This window comes from Protopterus annectens, chromosome 1.part1 (assembly GCF_019279795.1).
Source record: "Protopterus annectens isolate FY-2018-M chromosome 1.part1, PAN1.0, whole genome shotgun sequence".
NCBI classification, from domain to species: Eukaryota; Metazoa; Chordata; order Ceratodontiformes; family Protopteridae; genus Protopterus; species Protopterus annectens.
In genome coordinates, this window is record NC_056726.1 from 1312590951 (window position 1) to 1312618653 (window position 27703).

Sequence of the window (27703 nt, forward strand, 5' to 3'; positions counted from 1 at the left end):
AGATTTAATATGGTGCAATATCTATGCAAAGGAGAAAGCAAAACTAATCAATATGAAAAGAGCAGCACCAAAGATATTTGAAGACAAATACAGGCAAAGTCATCCAGACATGGAAATTTTTACAATACAAAAAATAAAAAAACAAAGAGGAAAAGTAGAAAAGAGGATTAGTAATGGAGAAGTTAAAGAAATGGAAACTGGGGTTATGGATTACCTGTGAAGTGAAGGATTTAGTATATACAATCTAACTCCGATAACATCACAGCAGGATAGAGCAATGGATACCCAAATTAAGGAGTATCCAGAGGAGTGGGAAACATCTGATAAATTGCCATATGAAGATGCTTTGGAGTCTTTCATAGGAAACCAGTTAAAATTTCAGTTGAAGTTGCACAGCAAGAGAAGGAACCGGAAACTGTAGCAACTCTGACACAGTCAATGCTGTGGAATGATAGATCAGTGAGTTCCCATATGAAAGAGCAATGGATGACACCGAATGAAACTGAACAGAATGTGGCACAGGAAGGTGTTCTGGAACTTTCCATAGAATGCCTGCAGGGAATGGAGAACAAAGAAGAAAATGATCTAAGAGAAGAGTTGCCTGATTTAATAGAAATGGACAGACATATTAAGATCAATGAAAGAAATAGACTACAGAAAGTCAATAAAATCCTAAAAGTTAGCAGTTTGATAATACAAATGAACACAATAATTAAGACTGTCCATAGAGAGTCATGTGATATAACAGAAGTAAATAGGATATATTACTATGCAGCTAAATTAATAACAGATAAAGTCTTACCACAAAAACAAAGGGTAGTAAGGGAAAGAAAGGGGTGAAATTGAATGCCATCATGGAAGTATCGAATGGAGAAAACTATAAAGCAAATAAGACAAGAAGTGCCACTGTTAGAAAAGTATAGAAGAGGGAACAGATCAACAAAAATACTCAGAATGATAGACATGATAAAAGCAATGCACAGTATCAAAACAGATCAGAATCCATTGTGCACTATCGCAAATAAACTAAAAATATGAATACAGGCAGAAAAACTTAAAAGATATGCAGATAAATATAAAGGAAAAGTACAAAATAAGCAATTTATTGATGACCCAAAAATGTTTTTTAGAGAATTGTGAAACATGGTAAAAGGAATTGAAACACTACCAAAAAAAAGAAGAAATAGATACATTTTGGTGAAATATCTATGAAGATACTGTGGAACATAACAAAGATGCTAAATGGATAGAAGAAGTAAAAGAAAGAATAAGAAATTAAAATGTACAAGATACGACATTGGATGAAGTAATAGCCAGACAGACTGAAACAAAGTTAAGGAAAGCTCCTAACTAAACAAACCTCAGGCCCAGATACAGTACCTAACTTCTGGCTAAAAGTATTAACATCTTTACATGCAGACTTAGACATGAGTAAGAACTATTTATATGTGCACCCCAAGCAGACACCTACTTAAGAGTGAACGTGCGAGGTATCCTAAAAACTATAGACCAATAACTTGCCTTCTGACAACGTATAAACTATATACTGGAATTGATGCCGACAGAGTTTATAGTCATTTAGAAAAAAACTCAGTCATGGCGATAGAATAAAAGGGTAATAAAAGAAAGTCGTATAGAACAAAAGATCATTTGCTGTTAAATAAAGCCATAATGGAGAACTGTAAAAAGGGGAAGATTCCAAGTATGGCGTGTATAGACTACAAAATAGCATTTGATAGTATTCCACATTCATGGACAGCAAGTGCTTAAAAATGTATAAGATACACCATATACTGATTGATTACATTACAGCAACCATGAAACAGTGGCAAACCACTTTGCAATTAAGCCATGATAAAGGACAAATTATTATTCCAGGGGTAAAAAAATAAAAGGGGGATATTCCAGGGTGACTCTGGGTCACTGCTATTCTTTTGTCTTGCCCTTAAACCATTTAGCTGTCTACTTAACAGATTCGGTCATGGTTACAATTTGGCTCCCAGAAAACAACAACGTGTAAATACTTCTCGTCTTCTTTTTGTAGATGATTTAAAAGTGTATAGTTCATCAGATGAGGAACTGAAAGCACAACTGCAAGTGATCAAACGTTTTTAGATGATATAGGAATGTTATTTGTTCTTGATAAACGTACAAAAGCAACCTTTAAAGCAAGAAAGCTGCAGCACTAAGAAAACATCAGCCTGGGACAGGAATGTGATATAAAAGAACTTGAGCAAAAGGGAATATATACATATTTGGGAATTGATGAAGGATCAACAACAAAACATGAACAAATGCAAATAAAACTTAGTAAGGAATATTTTAGAAGACTAAAATTAATACTGAAAACAGCATTGACATACAGGAACAAAGTCCAAACTATAAACCAGTTTACTCTTCCTGACTTAACTTATAGTTTTGGAGTGATTAACTGGCCTTAAAAGATGTTGGATAGTTTGGACAGGAAAACAATAAGGATGCTTCATGCTTATCAAATGATTTATAAAAATCAATGCATACCAAGATTATATATTCCCCATTCTGAAGGAGGTATGGCCCTACTTCAAAATGGATTATATGTATAGATCTGCAGTCGTGGGACTGCATACATATCTGCTGACCTCACAAGACCAAAATGTAGTAAAAGTTCTGAAACATGAGGATAATAAGTCTAAGATGACTTCCCTGTTTAGTTTAGCAGAAGCATATCGGAGTCAAGCAGGAATGGAAACCAAACCAGAAATAGACAAAAATCAGGCAGCAACTGAATGTGCCAAAAAACAAAAGAAAGGATATAAGGAGAAGAATCAGATGAGATGGCAATAAATGTGGCAAAGGCATAAATATAGTTGCAAGTATAGGAAACTGTTGGAACATGATCAGGATTGAACTCAGGAATGGTTAAGGACAGGTAAATTTAAACCAAAAGATGAAAGGTTAATATTGGCGGCCCAAGATAGTGGACTATGTAGACATTTGTTTCCAAAGTCCAGTCAACATGTGGGAGAAACAGACAAGTGTAGGTTTTGTAAAACAAAATTGGAAACAGTCACACATCTTGTTGTTGGTTGTGATATACTAATGGCAGAAGAACTGTATACTGAAAGGCATAATAATATGGCAAGACTGTTGCATTGGGGATTGTGCAAACATTCTAATATTAAAGTAGGTGAAAAACACTGGAAACATGCACCACAAAGCATTATAGAAAATGATGAAGTTTATATCACATGGGATCACCCATTACCAGCAGTTCAAAAAATAGATGCGAGAAAAACGGATATAGTAGTCCATGAAAAGAAGACAAAAGTAGCATTGATCATTGAAATTGCTACATCCAGTGACTGTAGTCTCTTATGTACAGACAGGCACAAAGTCATAAAATACCAGGATTTGCAGGCAGAAATGAGGGCATTGTGGAAGAAAGATACCCAGACAGTTTCAGTAGCAGTAGGAGCAATGGACCATATAAAAAAGAGTCATACTTACCGATACATGTCCATATGAATTGCAGAAGGAGTCATTACTGGGCTCATTGCAGGTGCTGTAAAGAAGACTTCTGGCTAACATCATAGATTGAAACAATACTAATTTCATGAACTTTAATCTTACTTTGAATTAGGAATGGGTTAATTCCCATCGTGGTATTAGAAACCCAAAAGACTTGGAGAAATTAAAAAGAGGGAACAGACAGGCACACGATCAGCTTGGTCTTCTACCCATCCGATTATGGGTGGTGGTGGCATTGTAACATTCCATCTATGTTGGATAGAATGGCCATCCATTTTGCAATAGTGGGTGAAAGGGACATCATTTTTTATCTTTAGTGAGTGGAGTGGTTATCTCTTCATCTATGCAAGGTGGAATGGCCACCAATTCTAATCTGATGGGAGGAGTGCATTCTTCTTTGATGGTTGCAGTGATCATTCATCCTTCTTTTGTTGGATAGAGTGATTTTCCATTCCTGTATTGTTAGTGGAGTGCTCAGACTTTCTTCTGTGGTAGGCAGAGTGGTCATCTGTCATTCTATAGTGAGAAGAGTGGTCATCCATTGTTCTCTCATGGGTGAAACAGTCATCCATCCTTCCTTCTAAGGTGGGTGGAGTCATCATCCTTTCTTATATGGTGGACGGAGTGGTAATTTATCTTTCTGTAATGAGTGGAGTGGTCATTCATTCTTTACCACTTGGTGGAATGGTCATCCATTGTTTACTGATAGGTGGTGTGGTTATTCATCCTTATCTCATAGGTGGATTGTTAATCTAGTCTTATGTAGTGAGTGAAGTGAATACTCATACTTCTGTGGTGAGTGGAGTCATCATACAAGTTTTACTGGTGGATGGAGTGGTTGTCCAGCCTTCTATGGTACATGGAATGGTCATCTGTCAGTATGTGGTAGGTAGCCTATTCTGTCATCAGCCTGGAAATTTGTTTTTGTTTATGGCCATTTATTTCTTCATATATACATTTACTGAATTAAGGCTGATTTTAATTTTGCTGTTTTATGATCCACTGGTTTGCGCTTGTAATATATACAATAGTGCTGGCATTATTTTTACACTTTCTGTTGTATGTACTAGAAAATGTGCATAATTACTTGAAGAGTATCTCTCCAACAAATTATAATTTAGTGCTACACATTTTGTATTAAATGTGATACATTTTTGTATAAACCTTGACAATCCTGGTAATTGCACAGTGCCATTGTACGCAATGGCAGTCCTAGCTTTCCTATAGGCTTGTTTTCACTTGCACTAATTCGTTTACTAAGTGGCCCACCTGATTGCTTTGCCATAGTACTGTTGAGAACCTTCTAGAAGATGGCATGGCCCTACTGCTCTAATTCCTGATGCAGTTACTGCCTCCATACAAAGACTGGTGCATCAAGCGTGCACTTCATTTTGTGTTCATGCTAAAGCATTTGCATGAGTTAAGTTGCAACACTTGAGTTACTGTTGGTTTTACTTTTGTGCTTTATTTTACTAGAGAGGTTGCATCATGCTGATTTGTATGATTGTATAGGTTCAAATGTCATTTGCTGATGCCTATATATTAGCCTGTAATAGTTTCTCCATCAGCTGAAAATAAATTCCATGCTTCCTGCCAGTTGCCGTATCCATTCCCAGTTAAATAGCAGTCCTGGTTATCCACACAAGTACAGGTCTAGGAGTTCTATTTACCCTGGAATGTAACAACAATTTAAAGCAAGATATCTATGCTTTAAGGTTTTCTTGAATTGCTTTCAAGAGACTTTTATTATCTCTCATTTTTTGACAGACTTTTCTGTCAGACAGTTACAGGAAACCAGAATAAGTTTCATGCCAAAGTTAACTTCTTTTCCCTGTAGGGTAACTCACATATCAGTGAGTGTCTTTGTTGCCAGATTATATATTTCCAAAAACTAAATACCTTGCAATTATCATCATCAGCTGCAAATTTTAAGCTCAGGAGTGATGTCTAAGTTATTTACCTTTTACAACAAAACAGTCTTATACCATTGCATTTTATGCTGTTTACTTGATTTGTTCATTTTGACATGATTTTTCTTATGACTGTTCAATACTCTCTTTCAACTAAGTCTGCTGTTTGCGCATGACATTGATAAAATGAAACCAAATGGTTGTGTTAAATAGACTTAATTACTCCCTTGTTGTTAAAAAGAAGTTATGTACTCACCATAACATTCCATGTGAGTTGTTCACCTCGTCTTCATTCTTACTGCAAAAGCTTGAGGTCTTCAACCAGCTCGTGGCCTACTCCCTATCCCATGATGCACTAGTGCTTCCCTCAGATCTTGTTTGCTGCCAATAAACTACATGCCACACTTGATATACCAATAACAGAGACTTAGGTGAATACTCTGTCCCCAAGAAGCTTGGATGGGAGTTGGAGGGTGGGACGTAAGAATGAAAGCGAGATGAACAACTCACATGGAACGTTATGGTGAGTACATAACATCTTTATGTGAAGTTGTTCTATCTCACCTTTCATTCTTACTGATGGGTTAGTGTCCCAAGCACCATCTTTCTCTGGTGGCTCATTGGAGTATATTCTTCGGGACAATAGAACCAAAGGAAGCCCTGCCCCTGGAGACCATATCTACTTTGTAATGAGTGATGAAGGTATGAGGCCTTCACCAAGTAGCTGCTGCACAAATAGTACCTATCGGTAAACTGGCAGTAAAGGCTAATGAGGTGGAGACAGCCCTAGTAGAATGTCCCTTTATCTTTTGATGTAATGGTGTATTTACTGAACTGTTAGTGAAGGAAATACAGTCTGATAACCATTTTGTTAAAGTGGTTTTCACCACAAGTGCACCTTTTGTAGAATATGAGAAAGCAACAAAGAGCTGTTCTGTTTTCCTGAAATCTCTGGTCCTGTCTAAAGAAAGTCAAATCTGTCTGTGAGCATCAAGCTTGTGCAGCATATACTCCATGTTATTGCCATATTTAGGGAAGAAAATAGGTAACTCTATAGACTGATTGAGATTTGCCTCTGAGCATACTTTCGGTAAAAATGAGGGATTTGTCCGAAGAGAAACTCTATCATTATGAAATATCATATATGGAGGTTTAATGGACAAGGCCTGCAACTCTGAAATCCTTCAAGCAAAAGTAATGGCCACTAGAAATATGGTTTTCCATGTCAGATACTTCAAGTCACATGAAGAGGCTGGTTCAAAAGGTGGTAGGATGATTCGAGAAAGAACAAAATTTAAATCTCTCGAGGTAATCAGAGATTTAATGGGTGGTCTCAAATGTAATGTGGCTTTGAGAAATGCTTTGGAAAGTCTATGTGACATAATATTAGACCCTTGAATACCAAGGTGAAAGTTAGATATTGCATCTAGTTGGACTCGGATGGTTGCGGCAGCTGCCCCCTCATAAAATAGTTCAGTTAAAAATTCAAAAACAGAAGATATAGGAGCTAAATAGGGATCAATGTGATTTTTCAATGGCCATATTGAGAATCTTTTCCATTTGCTAAGATACAACTTCCTAGTTGACAATTTGTGGGAGGATATCAGTATATGCCGAGCTGTAGCCAAGATATTCTGAAACCTGGCTATATTTGGAATTGGAGCAGCTAAGCTTTCAATTTGAGGGACTGAAGAGATGGATGAAGAGCCCACAATGAGTGAATCAGGAGGTCTGGAACTGGGGCCAAGATCCAAGGTTCTTTCAATAGATGAGGCCGTAGGAATGGAAACCAAATCTGACAAGGCCAGTAGGGGGCTATGAGAATTATGATCCTTCCCAGAACACTGGCTTTCTGTTAAACTATGGGTATCAGAGAAAAGGGAGGAAATGCATAAAGGAGGCCTGGGGCCAATCGTTTACAAGCACATCCCTTGGGGCATCCCCTGGGTGGGGGATTAGGGCAAAGTAGCTGCTGCATTTCTTGTTTGTGGGGGTGGCAAAGAGATTGCAGCAAGGCTGATCCCATTTGTGGAATATCTTTTCTGCTACGTCTTTCTTCAGGGACCACTCATGAGGCAATAGAATTGCCCTGCTCAGTTTGTCTGCTGTCACGTTGGACCTCCCCAGGATGTGCATTGCTATCATAAAGCACTGGGTAGAGGTTGCCCACTGCCATACTCTCAGGGCCTCTTGACATAAGGGGTAAGATTTTGTCCCTCCTTGTTTGTTGATGCACCAGACTATGGACATGTTGTCTGTGTGGATTGCAATGGTCCCTAGAGGGAGAGAGTCTTGAAGGGACTGCAATCCTAGAAGTACCACTCTCAACTCTAGGACATTGATATGCAAATTAGTCTTGTGTTGTGTCCATGTGCCTTGGGCTTTCCTTCCCTGATAATGCCCCACCACCCTATCAGGAAAGCATCCATGGTCACTGTGGCAATTGGGGTTGGTAACACAAAAGGTTGGCCTATTGTTACCGAATGTGACATTAGCCACCACTGTAGGTCCTTTTTGCAGGTCTCCATGATTATAATCTGATGAGACATTGGTAGATTTTGAAAAGACCACTGTGTGAAGAGGAGCCACTGGAGTATGCACATGTGCATTTGACCTAGTGGAATTGCAATGATTGCTGCCTCCATTGTACCCAATATTTTGAGAACTAGAGATGCCGGGGCTTTTCTTCTTGAAATAAGTGTTAGACCTTGCTGACATAGAACATAGACCCTTTCTGGTGGAAGTTTCACGGACATTGTGGTGGTGTCTAAGTCTGCTCCTGTAAACATGGTTTACTGCAATGGCAATAAGGCAGACTTTTCTAAATTTATGGTAATCTTCAGCTGACAGCAAAGATTAATGGTTATGTCCCTCACTTGTATGAGTTGTTGCCTTGTGGTGGTGGTCAGGACCCAGTTGTCTAGATATGGAAACACCTGGAATCCTAGCCATCTCAAGTGAGCCGTGACTACTGCCATAAATTTGGTTATACTCTGGGGGATGTAGTGAGAGCAAAGGGCAGAGCTTAAAATTGGTAATGACTGGCTCCCAGTTGAAAGTGCAGATGATCTCTGGATGGCCTGGCCATTTTTATATGGTAGTACACATCCTGGAGATCGATTGAGCACATCCAATTGGCTTTCCCTAGAAGAGGGAGTATCGACTGGAGTGTGACCATCCAGAACTTTGTCTTTTTTACAGATTTGTTCAGTCTGCTGAGATCCAAAATAGGTCTCCAGACCCTGTTTTCTTTGGAACTAAAAAGAACTTTGAGTAAGTTCCGGATTCTATCTGGTCTGTGGGGACTGGTTGGATGACTTTTTTTTTCTAGCAACCTTTGGATTTCTATGGTTGCTTGTTCCCTGTGACTGGGTGGAATGTCCAGGATCTTGTTTAAGGGGGGGTAAGAAAGGGAATAGAGTAACCTCTGGAAATGATACTTTGTACCCAGCTGTCTTTTGAAATTTGTAGCCGGGCATCTGGGTACAAAGATAAGTGTCCCCTGACTGCCTCCAGAGGTGAGCAGGTGGTCCTCCTCTCAGGAACGCTAATAGGGCTTCCCAAAGAACTGATCTCTGATCACCCTGGTACTGTGGACCCCCTCTGCTGCGTGAAAATTGTCTTCCATTATTGCCCCTCCTCTGCCTCTGGAAGGGGGTTCACCACGAGTGTCCTGAAAGGCTCCTTGAATTTTATGGAACCACATCTTTCCTCCTTTCTGACCTTTAGGATAAGGTCTGGTAGGTGTGGAAATATGGACTCCAATGGCATACATAGTCTTTCCACCTTGTTCACTCCTGGTAAGCTTGTCTTTCACTTTCGGTCCAAAAAGAGATGAGACATCGAAAGGGGTGTTGATAAAGGATGACTTAAATGGCTCTGCAAATCGACATAAGTGCATCTAGGAATATCTCCTAAGAGCAATGCCTGAAGCCGCTGCTCTACTCGCTCCATCAGCTGCGAACGAGACCAGACACATGGATGAGTTTACTATAGAATTAAGGGTAGAGAGCTTGAAGGATACTTTGTCTGAGACCCCCGCAGCTATTGAACCCTGAAGAGTATCTCCTAGCTCATTAATGAGATCTCTTGATAGCCTAGTGAAGTGCGTAAGATAATTCACTGACCTAATGGCAAAAGTCGCTGAAGTAAACATGCACTTCCCATATATGTCCATGTCCCTAGAATCTTAATTCGGGGGGGGGGTGGACAGACATCGAAGTTTTCGATAACTCCTTCTTGTTGGCCCCCACCACCACCATGGCATCAACAGGGACTCCTTTAGTAAGAAATGCCTTGTCCTGTGGAGATGTAACAAACTTGTTGGGCCTCCTAGGGACAGGTTCTACTGTATCTGGAGACTAACACTCCTTTCGACAAACTAGGTCTATAAGTTCATCAAAAGGCGTAGTCATCCAAGTGGCAGAGGGCTGAGACCCGAAAGCCTTCAAGTAGACTGTCATCATCAGTAGGGTTGATGGGCTGCCAACCAACCCTCTGTTTAAGGATCTCCAAGATATCTGCGAAAGAGATAGCTTCAGAAGGTGACCATGGGGACCCTTCTGACTCATCTAAATCAGGGTCTGAGGTGACGGATTCCTGAGGGAAGTCCATATGCTTCCTCTTGCCTAGCCTCTTCCTAGGTACCTCCTCAGTGGGAACTTCTGGAGAGGTCTCAGAAGAGCAGGCCTCACCCAATGGAGCTTCCTGAGGCTCTGGGTCTCTACACTTCTGTGAAATCTGTGACACAGAAGTAGACACCAAAGCTTTAAAGGAGGAAGTGGCCGGACCTGTTGAAGTGTCTGTCTGCGAGGACAATACTCTCCTCATGGCATCAAAGGCACCATGGTCCTGATGTGAAGAAACCCCTGGATCCGAAGACACAGTGGATTCCCTTGGCACCAAAACAGTGGGCTCAGCGCCAGAGGTAGGGGCCAAAGCCCCGATAGGCAAAGTCCGACCCGAAATATCGGTTCGATTATCCTCCCCAGACCCGACCAGCGAGTGTCGGTTCCTAGACTCTTCAGTCGGCACAGAAGTAGTCCAAGATATTGGATCCGAACATCCTGGAGCAGACATCAGTACCGATGGCTCCACTATCATCAGCTCCGAGCACTCTGGCTCCAAAACCTCAAGTCAGATCGGAGGAGGAAAAGAAGTAGCAGGGGGGATTTTAGTCCGTTCCGAGGCTCGAGGAGTTGGAGCCGACAAAAGTTTGGCTAATGCTGGTGTCTGAAGTAGTTTCTGCACCACACAATCCACGTCCATGTCAGACAAGCTCCTTGAGGACTGAGAAGATGGGACTGATGAAGCTACAGATTGTAGTACTGATGATTTCAATGTTGGAGTTACCGGTTCCAGGACAGGGGACTGGCTCATCACAATGACAACTGTCGGCTCCGAAGTCAGTGGCACCGAAGTTGTTTGTATATCAGGCTTAGATGAACTGGTAGATTTTGCTGGCTCTGAAGATCCAGTAGAAGAAGACTTTTTTGAGGACCTGGAATGACTGGACTGACCTTCATCCAGTTGTTCCTGAAAGGAAGACTTTATTAAGCCTCTAACCACTAGTTTGTTCCTTCTCTTATGCAAAACTGCAAAACACGTGAACTAAATGAGTGGCAGATGGAACAAGTCTCCTGAAGGTGTAATGCACCCAAACAATACACACACTCCATGTGCCCATCTGTAATGGACATTTTCTGTCCACATTTACATTTCTTAAATCCTGACTTGGATTTCTTAGTCTCTTTATCCTATCCTGAGACATTTCTCCTATACAACAGCACACACACACAGAAATCTCACAAACAATGAGCTTCAGTCAAAAAGAAAAATTAGCCTTCTAATTTAAGCAGGCTAATGAACCAAGTAAGCTATATGTGTAACTATATATATATATATATATATATATATATATATATATATATATATATATATATATATATATGGGTCCTTGTCAGAACGTTGAAAGTACAGTTAATCGAACTGCACTTTGATGAAGTGACTTTAGCAAAAGTGCATAACATCGAATATGCACTTTCGCTAAAACAAAGTAAAAAACGAAACAACATGCAGTTTGCATGTTTTGTAAGTTGTACATCAACATATTCTGTTGATGTACAACTAACAAATCTTTTGTGGAGATCGCGGTACAGTGGGGATAAGGGAATATTCCCTTTTCCCCACTGTATTTTCCCCACTGTAGTGCGATCTCAGAGTTATAATATTAAAGTGGGGGGGTGTGGGGGATGCAGGGGGGCTTGCCCCCCTGCATAGTAGTGCTTACATTTTTTTCTGTGTATTTTTAAATTTTGTTTTGTTTACTTTAGTGAAAGTGCATGTTCGATGTTATGCACTTTCGCTAAAGTGGGTTCGTGAAAGTGCAGTTCAATGAACTGCACTTTTGATGTTTTAACATAGACCCATATATATATAAATATATATATATATATATATATATATATATATATATATATATATACATATATATATTTACACTACACAACTAAGTCAAGCAAATTATCTAAACAGTAATTATTTCTAAATATTTTCAGACTGTCACACACAATTTAGTAAGGTATAAATTTTCACACTAACTAGCTAAGGAATAGGGAAATTTGCAAGGCCTAGATAGAAAATCAGCCACAAGGAAGAGAGAAGAAAGATAGCTAACAATATATAGACTATTGTCAAAACTTAAACCCACCAAACTCGCAGCTGACAACCTCCCCTCTGAATACTTGAAAACTGCATCTGATACACTAGCCTACCCAATTTTAATTCTAATCAACCGTCCCATAACAGAAGGCTATGTTCCCTCAATATAGAAAATATCCCACATAATTCCCTTACACAAAGGCACCCCCTGCACTGACCTCTCCAATTACCACCCCATTGCTATCCTCTCCGCTCTCTCCAAGATACTTGAAAAATGCATCAACACCCAGGTCTCCAACTACCTCCTAGCTAATAATCTCCTCTCCAAAACCCAACATGGTTTCAGGCCATATCACAGCACTACCTCCCCTCTGCTCTCCTTTACCAACACTATACTTCATCACAAAAACAATGGCCTCTTCTCTACTGCCGTATTTCTAGATCTCTCAAAGGCCTTTGACATGGTATCTCATGAGCTACTACTCTCTACTCTCCCCAACCTCTCCTTGTCACAACCAGTCTGCAACTTGTTCCACAGCTATCTACATGGACACCCACAATCAGTAATCTGGGACGATAACATATCACCTTGCCTCCCAGTTACTCTCGGAGTTCTCCAAGGGTTTAGCCTTGGCCCTCTGCTATTCTCACTTTTCAGTAACAGCCTACATACTGCCACCACACAAGCATCTCTTATATAGTATGCAGATGACTCTACTCTCATCTGCTCTGCCCCCACTCTACCAGAACTACAACAAATCACACAGGAATCATTCTCTTCTGTAGAAAGCTGGCTATCCAATGCTCAGCTCCTACTCAACCCAAGTAAGACAAAACTTCTCCTGTTCCAACCTTCCAAAGCCACCCAAAACACCCCCCACTTCAACATTCTTGCCAAAGACAATACCATCATCTCTCCATCAGTACACACAAAATTACTTGGCGTGGAAATAGACAACAAACTTAGATTTGACACCTACATATCTCTCACAATACAAAAAGTTCACAAGAAACTTGGTGCATTATATTGAAGCCACCAATTCCTAACCAAGGCAGCTAGAATCTCCAGAGCCAATTCCCAGCTAATCTCCACCCTACTCTATGCATCCCCCATACTTACCAACCTTAAACAGACAGACCTATGCAAGCTAGATGCTTGTTACAACAAAATTGCTAAATTTGCCACTGGAACCTCCTACCACAGCTATCATTGTATCTCCCTTAAAGAACTAAACTGACTGGAACTCCCACAACTCCTTCACTTTAATCAACTCATTCTTACTCATAAACTTATTAACTACCCCCTTAACATCCCTTCCCTTCAAACCCTTCTCCAACCCTATCACCCCACTAGGCCCCTAAGTCAAGCAACAAAAATCAACTCACTGTTATCAAACCCAAAAACTCAGCAGGAGAAGCCATATTTTCATGTAGCATATCTAAACTTTGGAACAATCTTCCACCCTCTATAACTACTCTACCCTCCAGCAGTCTTTTCAAGACTGCACTCAAATTCCACTTAAATTTGCACTGGCTTTGTCCTTGTTTTAATCCAGACTAACACCCCCTTACCCCCCCACCTAGACTCTTAGGTTCATAGGTTCATAGGTAGATACTAGGCTATCTGCCTGAAGGCATTTATAAGCCTAGCCAGAATGTGTTGGCTTTCGCCGCCCCTTAGATTAGTTCCCTGTGCCTCTGTCCAACAGAGCCATTGAAGTGATCCCTGGGGTAAACTTTCTGTTTCCCATCCACTCATCAAGGTTTCTCTTGAAGAGGGTTAGCGAGGAGCTCTGCCTAATGTAGATTGGAATCTTGTTCCAGAGCATGAGAAGTCTCTGGGATAGGAATCTATCCCTCCAGCATGTCCTATTTATTGTTGTGGTGAGGTTTAGATCCCTGGAGCATGTGGCTTGAGGGGATATGGTTTTCTTTAGGTGGAGCATGTCCATCAAGTCTGGGTTGGACATGGCCTTGTATGTCAGGCAGAGATCACCTCTGAGTAGGCGGTATGCAACCGAGTACAGCTGGAGTTTCTTCAGTCGAGCTGCATAGGGCATCTGCTTGAAGACAGTGACCTTCTTGGTGAGGTACTTCTGTGGTCTTTCCAGTTGTTGCAGGTGTCTTGTAAGGTACATCCCAAATGGGGTATTGTACTCTATGATGGGTCTGATGAGTGATGCATAGAGGGGCCCAATGACCTCTTTCGATCTGGATGCAAACCCTTTTGTGATTAGGTGTGGCACATAGAAGGATTTTCTAACCATTTTGGCAATGGGATTATCAAATGAGAGGTTACTATCTACTTGGGTCCCCAGATCCCTTATTACGTCTTCCGTATTTAGGGGGCTACCACCTATGTGGTAGTTTGTGGGTGCTTTGTTTTTTCCAAAGGGGATGGCTATGCACTTTTTGGCATTTAGCTTGAGGCCATGGTTTTGACACCAGGTGTCGGTCTCAGTGAGACCCTTTTGGAGGATGTCTGTGTCAGCTGGAGAGTCAATTATAGCCCCTAGTTTGCAGTTGCCTGCGAACTTGGTCAGCCATAGTCCTCCTGTGCTTGCCTGTAACTCTGAGAAGTATATGCTGAACAGGAGCGGTCCTAGGACTGAGCCCTGGGGAATGCCACTTGTAACTGGCTTAGAGTCAGACTTAGCTCCCGCAACTCTTACCATGTGGGTTCTGTCCACGAGCCAGTTGGCAACCCATCTCGTGATGTAGGGGTTTATGTTCAGGCTGGTGAGCTTGTCTATAATACCTGAGTGGGGAATGATGTTGAAGGCCTTTGCAAGGTCTAGGTAGGCTGTATGGACCACCTTGCCCTCGTCTATAGCCTTGGTAACTGTCTCAAAGAAGTCCACCAGGTTTAGGAGGCATGATCTGCCCTTAACAAAGCTGAACTGGGTAGGGTCCAGTGTTTGGAGGTTTCCAATGTCTCTGTTAATGAGATCCGTGATGATGCACTCCATAACTTTGCAGACCAAGCTAGTCAGGCTTATAGGGCGATAGTTCCCGGGGTCCGTTGTGGCTCCACCTTTGTGGAGTGGAATAACCGTTGCTGTGCACCACTCTGTGGGCACATAGCCTGTGGAGAGGCTGAGTTTAAACAGTGTGTTTAGGTGAGAGGTTAATTCATCTTTGAGCTTGTGTAGGACTCAGCCTGGGACACCATCCAGTCCCACTGATGCTGTGTTTTTGGCTTTGGAGAGGGCTGTTTTAACCTGAGTGTCTGTGATTTCAGGGGCACTATATTCTTCTGGTATAGTTATGGGCCCTTTTGGGGGTGAGAAGGGGGTGAAGTTTGCACTGAACCTGTCTGCCAGGATGTTGGCTATATTGGTCGGTTCAGTGTTGTTTGTGCCATTCTGCACTAACTCCGAGCAGATCTGAGAATTGCCACTTTGATTCTTGACATAGCTGAAGAATGCCTTGTGGTTATCTTTGGAGTCCATGGCAATTTTTCTTTTGAAGCTAGCCTTGGATGATTTTATGAGGGAACATAGTTTCTTGCTGATACTGATCAGGGATGTATTCCCTTCTTGGGATTTTACTCTTTTCTGTACTAGTTTCCTCCTTCTATTGTATAGCTTGTTTATGGCAGGGGTCTACCAGACTGGTTTCCTTTTCTTGGAGGAGTGAATCTTGATTTTGTTTGGGAAAGCACGATCCATGCATTCTTGTAGGTGCCTGTAGAGTGCATTAGTAAAGGATTTTGCAGCTTGGACAGTGTTATCCTTTAGCATGGGGGCTTTGAAACTTCCCACCTCGGTCTTAAGTAACGTGAAGTTTGCTTTTGAAAAGTTTTTCACGGTGGTTTCTTTGACCGGGGGTGGTAGCGGAATGTGGATATCCAGAGTGATTAGTTTATGGTCAGATCTAACCAGCGAGGGGTTGACCTCTGGTGAGGAACACTGGTCACCCATGTTGGTGATGACCAGGTCCAATATGTTGTCACATCTGGTTGGGGTGTTGAACAGTTGATCCAGGGCATTTGAGTTTATAAATTCTAGGAAATGCTGGGCAAGGGAGTTTGTACTTGAGTAGTTCTCCCGGTTAATGTTTGGGTAATTGAAATCACCCAATATCAGGGTGTTTGGTAGGACCTTTATGTTTCCCAGTGTTTCCAGGAATGTGGAGTGGGGGTCCTGGGACATGGAGGGTGATCTGTAGCAAGCTATAATTTGAATAGCAGTTTTGTCCATTGTTAGTTGCACGTGGATGATCTCTGAAGCCTCGTGCTGTGCCACTAACCTGGAGGTGTGGGTATCCTTGATGAATATGGATACTCCCCCGCCTTTTGTATTTCAGTCTGGGTTTTGTGGCCGAAATGTATGGTATGAGTTGTAGCCTGGTAGTGCTGGAATGCTCTCTGGAGCCTTAAACCAGGTTTCTGTTACTGCACATATATCAATTTTCTCCATACTGAGGAGTGCCTTGAGTGTGTGCATTTTGAGGTTTAGACTTCTGGCATTAAGTAGTATTACCCTCAGTTTTTTTTACTTGTGCTATTTACGGCGGTGAGTTTGTCTTTTGAGCCTTGCCTAAAAAAGGCACTATAGGGGTGGCAAGAGCCTTGGCCAGCATTCGAAAGCCTAAGGGTGACAGGTGCAAGCCGTCTCTAGTGAAGCAGCGTGGCTTGTTGGGCATGTCATCCCAGGCTGACAGACACTGGATCCCCTTTGAATGACACCAGAAGCTTAGCCAATTGTTGAAATTGATAATTTTTTCTCTATACCGTGGTATCATTCTTGGTGAGGGCAAGATGCTACTCAGGGTCAGGGTCATGCCGGCCTGGGCTATGTGATCAGAGAGCTCCTCCATGTCTCTTTTCATGTAGTCCAGGGAGGTATGGCTCAGGTCATTCACACCAACATGGACAATGACAGAGTCACATTTGTACTTGTTCTGGAGTGACCTGAGTGCTTGTGTTTAACCTGTAGTGTTCTTTACTATTGCTGCAACTTTGTATCTCTATTTATCATGTATATGATCTGGAGCCTTTCTCCCCGGGCATGCGTTGAAAAAGGACCTGCGTCCAGTCGGAATTTCCCGGTAAACAAATATAAATAAATAAATAAATAGATACTAGCAGTAGCGCTAATTTACAATAATAAGGAAACAAAAACCTTAATATAATATATATAAGCTAAATACTTAGAAAAATCAAATTCACTGGCCCGAGCTGGTGAATCGCTCCCGATCTTTTGCAGCAGCAAACGAGATCTGGGGGAAGCACCAGTGCATCATGGGATAAGGAGTAGGCCTTGAGCTGGTTGAAGACCCCGAGCTTTTGAATTAGGCCGTGTCGCAGCTGAGGATCGGCTCCGAACCCATCAGTAAGAATGAAAGGCGAAATAAACAACTTCACATTATTACATTCAGACTGTTCTTGCTGACGATTCATTGCATACTTTGCTGACGTTTACATGGGCATTGTAATTTTTTGTGTTTTCTTAAGATTAAATCTGATGTTGGCAATAGGCACACATTAGTAATGCCAGTAGCTCAGTAGGTTACACACTCAGCTTTGATGACAGGAATATCAGAAAGTTTAGGGTTCCTAAAGTCATATTTGAAAAACTGCACTGCATTTCTGTGCTGCCTGCTATCCTTTAGATTAGACATTAAACTAAGTCTTTCCTATATGAATATTACAGGTGTCTTGGCCAAACATCCACTGTCTTAAAGTACACCCTTGAGTCTCTCCTAAAGAAACAAAGCTAAGGACCTAGTCAACAGAAAATAATTCCCTGACAGAATACTGGAGTTAGTAAGACATATTAAGGGTCCTAGGCAAAAAGTAAGGAGGAAGATTTCCTCTTTAAATTATGTCAAAGACTCCACTAACCAGATTCTAAGATATAATTTATTCTGTCAAATGACAGGTCTGAAGGTAAAGCTTCTCATTTTTATTTTAATGCTTGTTACTGTAGTATATACTAAATATGTATGCTTTGTTGTTCCTTCATTATTATTATTATTATTATTATTATTATTATTATTATTATTATTAATAAATGTAATGTAAAATTTGTTGTGCATTGTTTAAATGTCCATATAAACTCATCTGTATATATCCTGTAGCAAAAAAAGTTTGTTTTTAGCCTGTCTTCATATCCCAGATGTTTCACTATGTTAATCTTTTTAGTATGTTTTCTTTGCAGCTTTTCCAGAATGCTTATTAGATAATTAATGGAACAAAACACAGAGCCCACTGTATTCTAAGACTGGTCTAATAGTCCAGTTGAACACTGTGATCACTCCAGCAACAGTGCTTTATGAGCTAAAAGAGCTTAGAATCATGTTTGTCATTCAATACTCTGTTCTGGCCTGTGAGAAGAAATGCTCATTGTCTTTTCATGATTCTGAATTGTAACACCCCGAATTGTAACACCCAAATCATTAAACAGAAAACAATTATAAATGAATTACTTAGAAGTCAGTTTGTCAGCTTTGTTATGCAGAAGTTTGCATTTCTTTGCATTAAAGGAAATTTTATTTTGTGTGGCCCACTTTTGGATAAACAGTTGATCCAGGGCATTTGAGTTTATAAATTCTAGGAAATGTTGGGCAAGGAAGTTTGTACTTGAGTAGTTCTCCCAGTTAATGTTTGGGTAATTGAAATCACCCAATATCAGGGTGTTTGGTAGGACCTTTATGTTTCCCAGTGTTGCCAGGAATGTGGAGTGGGGGTCCTGGGACATGGTGGGTGATCTGTAGCAAGCTATAATTTGAATAGCAGTATTGTCCATTGTTAGTTGCACGTGGATGATCTCTGAAGCCTCGTGCTGTGCCACTAACCTGGAGGTGTGGGTATCTTTGATGAATATGGATACTCCCCCGCCTTTTGTATTTCAGTCCGGGTTTTGTGGCCGAAATGTATGGTATGAGTTCTAGCCTGGTAGTGCTGGGGTGCTCTCTGGAGCCTTAAACCAGGTTTCTGTTACTGCACATATATCGATTTTCTCCATACTTAGGAGTGCCTCGAGTGTGTGCATTTTGAGGTTTAGACTTCTGGCATTGAGTAGCATTACCCTCAGTTTTTTGTTACTTCTGCTATTTACGGTGGTGGGTTTGTCTTTTGAGCCTTGCCTAAAAAAGGCACTATGTGGGTGGCAAGAGCCTTGGCCAGTATTCGAAAGCCTAAGGGTGACAAGTGCAAGCCGTCTCTAGCGAAGCAGCGTGGCTTGTTGAGCATGTCATCCCAGGCTGACCGACACTGGATCCCCTTTGAATGAAACCAGAAGCTTAGCCAATTGTTGAAATTGATAATTTTTTCTCTATACTGTGGTATCATTCTTGGTGAGGGAAAGATGCTACTCAGGGTCAGGGTCATTCCGGCCTGGGCTACGTGATCAGAGAGCTCCTCCATGTCTCTTTTCATGTAGTCCAGGGAGGTATGGCTCAGGTCATTCACACCAACATGGACAATGACAGAGTCATATTTGTACTTGTTCTGGAGTGACCTGAGTGCTTGTTTTTAACCTGTAATGTTTACTATTGCTGCAACTTTGTATCTCTATTTATCATGTACATGATGTGGAGCCTTTCTCCCCGGGCATCCGTTGAAAAAGGACCTGCGTCCAGTCGGAATTTCCCGGTAAATAAATATAAATAAATAAATAAATAGATACTAGCAGTAGCGCTAATATACAATAACAAGGATACAAAAACCTTAATATAATATATATAAGCTAAAGACTTAGAAAAATCAAATTCACTGGCCCGAGCTGGTGAATCGCTCCCAATCTTTTGCAGCAGCAAACGAGACCTGGGGGAAGCACCAGTGCATCATAGGATAAGGAGTAGGCCTAGAGCTGGTTGAAGACCTCGAGCTTTTGAATTAGGCCTAGTCGGAGCCAAGGATCAGCTCCGAACCCATCAGTAAGAATGAAAGGCGAAATAGAACAACTTCACATTAATACATTCAGACTGTTCTTGCTGACGATTCATTGCATACTTTGCTGACGTTTACATGGGCATTGTAATTTTTTGTGTTTTCTTAAGATTAAATCTGATGTTGGCAATAAGCACTCATTAGTAATGCCAGTAGCTCAGTAGGTTACACACTCAGCTTTGATGACAGGAATATCAGAAAGTTTAGGGTTCCTAAAGTCATGTTTGAAAACTTGCACTGCATTTCTGTGCTGCCTGCCATCCTTTAGATTAGAAATTAAACTAAGTCTTTCCTATATGAATATTACAGGTGTCTTGGCCAAACATCCACTGTCTTAAAGTACACCCTTGAGTCTCTCCTAAATCTGCATCTGATCAAAACCAAATCTACTCAAGCTACACGCTCTAGGGATATAACAATGAATAGAAAATGCTGGAGGGATAGATTCCCTTCGCAGAGACTTCCCTTACTATGGAACAGGGTCCCGATCTACATAAGACAGAGCCCCTCACTATCACTCTTCAAGAGGAACCTTGATGAGTGGATGGGTAACAGAAAGTTCACACCAGGGATCACACCAACAGCACTACTAGATAGGGGCCAAGGGTACTAGCTGCTAGTACAAGGGTCTAGGGAACTACTAAAGGGACAGTGAATACCACACAACGTGGCTGGGCTAATATATGCCTTCCTGCAGATAGCCCAGTCCCAACCTATGAACCTATGAACCTATAAAGAAACAAAGCTAAGGACCTAGTCAACAGAAAGTAATTCCCCTGACAGAATACTGGAGTTAGTAAGACATATTAAGGGTCCTAGGCAAAAAGTAAGGAGGAAGATTTCCTCTTTAAATTATGTCAAAGACTCCACTAACCAGATTCTAAGATATAATTTATTCTGTCAAATGACAGGTCTGAAGGTAAAGCTTCTCATTTTTATTTTAATGTTTGTTACTGTAGTATATACTAAATATGTATGCTTTGTTGTTCCTTTATTATTATTATTATTATTATTATTATTATTATTATTATTATTAATAAATGTAATGTAAAATTTGTTGTGCATTGTTTAAATGTCCATATAAACTCATCTGTATATATTCTGTAGCAAAAAAAAAAGTTTGTTTTTAGCCTGTCTTCATATCCCAGATGTTTCACTATGTTAATCTTTTTAGTATGTTTCTTTGCAGCTTTTCCAGAATGCTTATTAGATAAATAATGGAACAGAACACAGAGCCCACTGTATTCTAAGACTGGTCTAATAGTCCAGCTGAACACTGTGATCACTCCAGCAACAGTGCTTTATGAGCTAAAAGAGCTTAGAATCATGTTTGTCATTCAATACTCTGTTCTGGTCTGTGAGAAGAAATGCTCATTGTCTTTTCATGATTCTGAATTGTAACACCCAAATCATTAAACAGAAAACAATTATAAATGAATTACTTAGAACTCAGTTTGTCAGCTTTGTTATGCAGAAGTTTGCATTTCTTTGCATTAAAGGAAATTTTATTTTGTGTGGCCCACAAACAAAGTTTGTCAATGTACTTTTGAAGTTCTGCCTGATAATGAGAATTAATAACAACTACTAACTATCTTACAGTCCTTAGTCAGGAAAAGGTAGACATATAAATAAGGAAAAGTATGGACCTAATAATGACCCTAGTGAAAGTCTTCTAAGTATTTCATATTCAGGGGCTATCATTAATTTTTATCTTACTGCTGATTTCTTTCATGTAACCAGTTACTAGCCCAGGGTACAGCATGCTCATTCATCTCGTACTGCTCAATTGACGAGCTTTACTCAGATTACTGTTCTTCAGCTCTTACAGCCACTTTGCTTTCCGATCTTTTTGTACCTTATCGCTCCTCCCCATCCGATCTTTTTGTACCTTATCACTCCTCCTCATCCAATCATTTTGTACCTTATTGCTCCTCCTCATCCAATCTTTTTGTACCTTATCACTCCTCATCCAATCGTTTTGTACCTTATCGCTCCTTCTCATCCAATCTTTTTGTACCTTATCGCTCCTCCTAATCCGATCATTTTGTAGATTATCGCTCCTCCTCATCCAATCTTTTTGTACCTTATCACTTCTCCTCATCCGATTGTTTTGTACCTTATCACTGCTCCTCATCCGATCTTTTTGTACCTTATCACTTCTCCTCATCCGATCATTTTGTACCTTATCGCTCCTCCTCACACTGCACTTACTTCCTAAACTCTTACTCTTCCTCCATCTCTCACACCCCACCACTAACTACAATTCTTACTCTGTCTGGTTGTCTTCCTTCTCATTTCTGTAACATTCCTTATTTATTTTTGTCTTATATTTTGTGTTACAATTTACTTGTCTGTCTGTAAATTATTATTATACTAATAAACATTCCAGTCTGATCTTTTCCTTGCAGCCATGATGCTATAAATATGCTAATTGTTACTGTATGTTATTTCTCTATTCAATATAATGTCAAATTCTCTCTTCTTTTTGTGTTAAAATATTATGTTTATGTAAGATATATTTAAAAATATTTAAAAATCATATAAATAAGCTCATGTATAGATGTTTTTACCCTGCAATTATGAATGTAAATTATTGTAACTTAAATGTGGAGCTCTTCTCCCTGGGCCTCCACAGAAAATGGGTTTTGCCATTTGGACTTTTCCAACTCAACAAAGACAAATAAATAAATACATACACACATACATACATACATAAATAAATAAATAAATAAATAAATAAATAAATAAACTGAGTCAAATGTTTTAGGTAGGTCTGAAAAGAAGTCCACTGCTAGGCCAATGTTTTACTGCTTTAACAACTTCTGAATAAAAGGTTATTACATTTTTCACACATGACCTTTGTTTTAGAAAACCATGCTGATGAATATCAGTGCAAGCAAGGCTTTTGGTATGCTCTAAGTAGTATAATATACTTATTTTAAAAGTTTTGCATATAATACTATTTAGGCTTATTGGTCTATACCTTTCAGTCTTATCTATCTTACCATTCTTACCTACTGGAATAACATTATCATCTTCCCATCAGGGAACATAACTCGCTTTTAATTTTTAATGGAGCAGATCCAGTAAAATTAGCCTTATTGTATCCATAGTCATGAATAAAAAATATCTATTACTACCATTGGGACCTGGAGCTGATTTTTTTTTAACCCTACTAAATGCTTCAATTACCTAGTCTTCTTTAGTAACTGGACATGAACCCTCAGCTGGGAACATTTATTCTACATGTGGTTGCCTCTCAACAGTGAAATACTCACAAAACTTCTTGACCAGTTCAAGTACCACATCTTCAGTATTACTTAGTATTATTAAGAGCAATACAGACTACCTTCTTCTTATTATAATCTATAAAGTGCAAAAAGAATGATTTGTAGTTATCATTAACAAAATTTACCATGATAACTGTGAGAAGCACTCAGAGGAGGTTAAAAAATATTGTGAAAGAAGAACAGAAAGACAACTGGCAAACAATGAGAAGAATTCTCTAGAAGTACCAAGTATGCAACAAAGTTCAGAAGGTTCAGATTTTTTTCAGGGAAATGTTTGCATAGGAAGTTTTAAAAAACAAGTAGACTTCATGGGATTTTTTTCTCATGTTGATTGCAAATGCTAGCGATGTGATGAAAAGAGAGCGACAACTAGTAACACATTTTTGGGAATGCATCAAGTAAGCAGATTTTAAAAAATCCATGTGGAATGTTTTCACAGCAATGTTGGGGGAACAATTCCATGCAGAATGTTTTCACAGCAATGTTGGGGGAACAAATGATAAATTACATAAGGAAATTAAAAAAAATACTCATCCAATTCACTTCCAACTCCACCCCATGAACACCACTGCATCACCCTTTCCAAAGCCATATGGCTACCTGTCTCCTACAGAGCTAAGCTACTCCTAGATTCTCTTCTTTTCAAACTATTTCAGCCAGGTGCCTTCCCACCTCTTGCAGCCAGACTCCATATTAAAACCAGCCCATATAGCCTTTGTAACCTCACAAATTAACTCCCTAATTCTAGACACCACAAACCAAACTGCAGTGCACCAACTATTCCTTCTCCATTCTTGTACCCAAACTCTGGCAATCTCTCCCCCTCAACTTAAAGAAGTCTTGCCTTTCCCACATTCAAAACAAAACACAAAAGACACCTCTATCAAAAACCTGACTGCAATGCTTTTCCACTGGACACATAACCAAACTCCCTTCACACCAGCATCACATCTACTTTGACTCTCTATTCTCAACTGCTGCTTCCCTTACATACTAACTACTAAAATTAATTCACATTTGTTTTTCTACTCTGTTAATAATATTTACATATTGCTTCAATTACCTGTGGGATTATCTACCTTCTATGATTATTCTGTGTTTATGAATTTGCACTTTTTTTTTTTTTGTGAAATGCTTCACTAGGGTATTGCCTGCAAAATGGTCTACTGTGATCAGTGCACTGCTCATGTAAACAAACTAAATAAATAAATTATTCTTTTGTTCCAATGATATACAATCTGGATTATATAAGCATAGGAAGGACTTACTAAATTCAATGCTATTGGCTTCCAAAAAAGCAATTAATGGGCAAAGAAAATCAAAACTATATCAATTATTTTGTACGCTTGGAATACTATAAAGGTGATAAAACAATAGGAGGTGGGACCATTGGAAATGGAAGGAGGAAAATTCATAGAAATAAATGAAATTTGTTGGAACAGCACATGCAGAATAATGTTTAGAAGACAGAATAAGGTTTAATGTAAGGCAGAAACTGAAATGATTATGAAATATTGAAGTGAATGAAAATTGTTAAAAAATATATATATATGCATACAGCGTCACAGCAATAAATGGAAACTATCATTATGGTTTGTTTTCATTTCTATTAAAATATGTGAGTTCGTGTTGCAGTCTAAAATGTGATGATGTAATAACAATGTTTTTAAAAGTAAATAAATAAGTAGTGCGTCACTTTCAAGAAACGTAGAAATCCAACAACAAGACAAGAAAGTGATTCCACAGTGGAATATTTTATTAAACAAAATAAAACAGGTTAAAATACCAATAAAATTTTATTGGTATTTTAACCTGTTTTATTTTGTTTAATAAAATATTCCACTGTGGAATCACTTTCTTGTCTTATTGTTAAATAAATATGTATGTTCTGTTTCATTTGTGAAATATTAATTGTTCAGCCACTACATGTATCTTTGGATTGAAGCAACTATGTAAGATATGCACATAGACCAGGATTCAGAAAGTACTACCACCAGTGGTAAGCAGTAATACAGGCTGCTGCGCTCGCCCTTTCTCATTTAGAGACAGGCACATCACAATGATTCTATGCAGCCTGTAGGATCACTGCAGTAGGCCATCTCTTCTGCAGTAATACTTAAGCAATAACCCACGGCTGGGTGTGGGTAATGCTGGATTTACCACGGTTAGCATGGTTTGGTCATGAGGGTGAAGCCTGAGTGACGAAACAAAGCCAACTGTGGGTAAAATCCGCATTGCCTACACCCAGCCGTTGGTTATTGTTCATAGGTTCATAGGTTCATAGGTTCATACTAGGCTATCTGCCCGAGGGCATTTACAAGCCTAGCCCATCGTTTTGTGGCTTAGGCCACCCCTTTAGTATGGGGAACTATACCCATTATTTTTCTGTGCCTCTGTCGAGCAGTGACACTGAGGTAATCCCTGGGGTATATCTGCGATCTCCCATCCATTGGTCAAGATTTCTCTTGAACAAGGCCAGCGAGGTGCTCTGCCTCACATGTACCGGGATTTTGTTCCACAGCATAGGGAGTCTTTGGGTGATGAATCTATCCCTCCAGCACGTCCTATTAATAGCCGTGTCAAGGTTTAAGTCTCCGCCCTTGTGGCTCTGATGGATCTAGATTTTTTGAGGTGAAGCATATTCATCAAATCTGGGTTTGACATGGCCTTGTATGTTAGGCAAAGGTCACCTCTGAGCAAGCGGTGGCGACTGAATAGAGCTGGAGTTCTTTCAGTCGGGCAGCATAGGACAGATTTTTGAGACCCTTTATCCTTTTGGTGAGGAACTTTTGTGGCCTCTCCAGCTGCTGCAAGTGTCGGGTCAGATACATTCCGAATGGGGCATTGTACTCAATCATTGGTCTGATGAGTGATGAGTAAAGGGAGACTATGACCTCCCTTGATCTAGATGAGAATCCCTTCATGATAAGGTGGGCAATGTAGAAGGTCTTCCTAACTACTTTAGCTACATGGGTGTTGAATGACAGACTACTATCAACCTGGGTCCCCAGGTCCCTGATAACTTCTTCTGTGCTCAGTGGATTGCCACCTATTTGGTAGCTAGGGGTAACCTTGTTTTTCCCGAAGGGTATGACTATGCATTTTTGGCATTTAACTTTAGGCCGTGGCTCTGGCACCAGTTATCCGTTTCTGTGAGACCCTTCTGAAGGATATCTGTGTCAGATGTGTTTTCTACTATGGCGCCCAGTTTGCAGTCATCTGCAAACTTTGTCAGCCATAACCCTCCTGTGTTTGCTTGTACTTGGAAAAGTAGATGCCAAACAAGAGTGGGCCCAGGACTGAGCCCTGTGGGACACCACTTGTGACAGGCTTTGAGTCTGACATGGCGCCAGCAGCTCTGACCCTGTGGGTTCTGTCACTCAGCCAGTTTGCAACCCATCTTGTGATGTATGGGTTGACATTTAAGCTGATGAGTTTTTCAATGATACCCGAATGGGGTATTGTATCGAAGGCCTTAGCCAGATCGAGGTAGGCTGTATGGACTGCCTTTCCTCATCAATGGCTTTGGTGACTGTTTGAAAAAGTCAACCAAGTTTAAAAGGCATGATCTGCCTTTGACAAAGCCAAACTGGGTTGGATCCAAAGTCTGCAAATTCCCTATGTCTTTATTTATGAGGTCCATTATGATCCTCTCCATGGCTTTGCAGATAAGGCTTGTCAAGCTAATGGGCGGTAATTTCCAGGGTCGGTGGAGGCACCGCCTTTGTGAAGTGGTACCACAGTTGCAGTGCGCCACTCCTGGGTGCGTATCCAGAGGTAAGACTTTGATTAAACAGCTGTCCTAGCTGTGGGTTTAATTCCTCATTGAGTTCATGGAGCACACAGCCGGGGACACCATCAGGTCCCATGGATGCTGTGTTTTTGCTTTGGAGAGAGCAGTTCTCACTTGGGCGCTGGAGATGTTTGGGGGCTGCAATCGTTTGGTATAGATATCTCTCCTTTTGGGGAGGGGAGAAGTTTGCACTGAACCTGTCAGCCAGTATGTTGGCAATGTCTGTAGGATCAGTAATCTTCACATCATTTTGAACTAGCTCTGAGCATATCTGGGAGTTTCCTCCCAGGTTTCTAACATAGCTAAAGAAGGCCTTATGATTGTCTTTTGAGTCTTTAGCTATTTTTCTCTCGAAATTTGCTTTGGATGATTTTATGAGAGCTCTTAGTTTTTACTTATAGTGATCAAGGGTGTCTTACCTTTTAAGGATTTTGCTCTATCTTGTAGTAGCTTCCTCCTTTTGTTGTAGAGTTTGTTTATGGCTGGGGTCCACCAGACTGGATGCTTGCCTTTGGTACAAAGAGTCTTTGTTTTGCTTGGGATTGCCTTATCCATGCAGTCCTGCAGGTGCTGGTAGAAGGCATTTGTAAGTGATTCAGCGGCTTGAGTACTGTTTTCCGCCGGCTCGGGGCCTTAAAGGAGA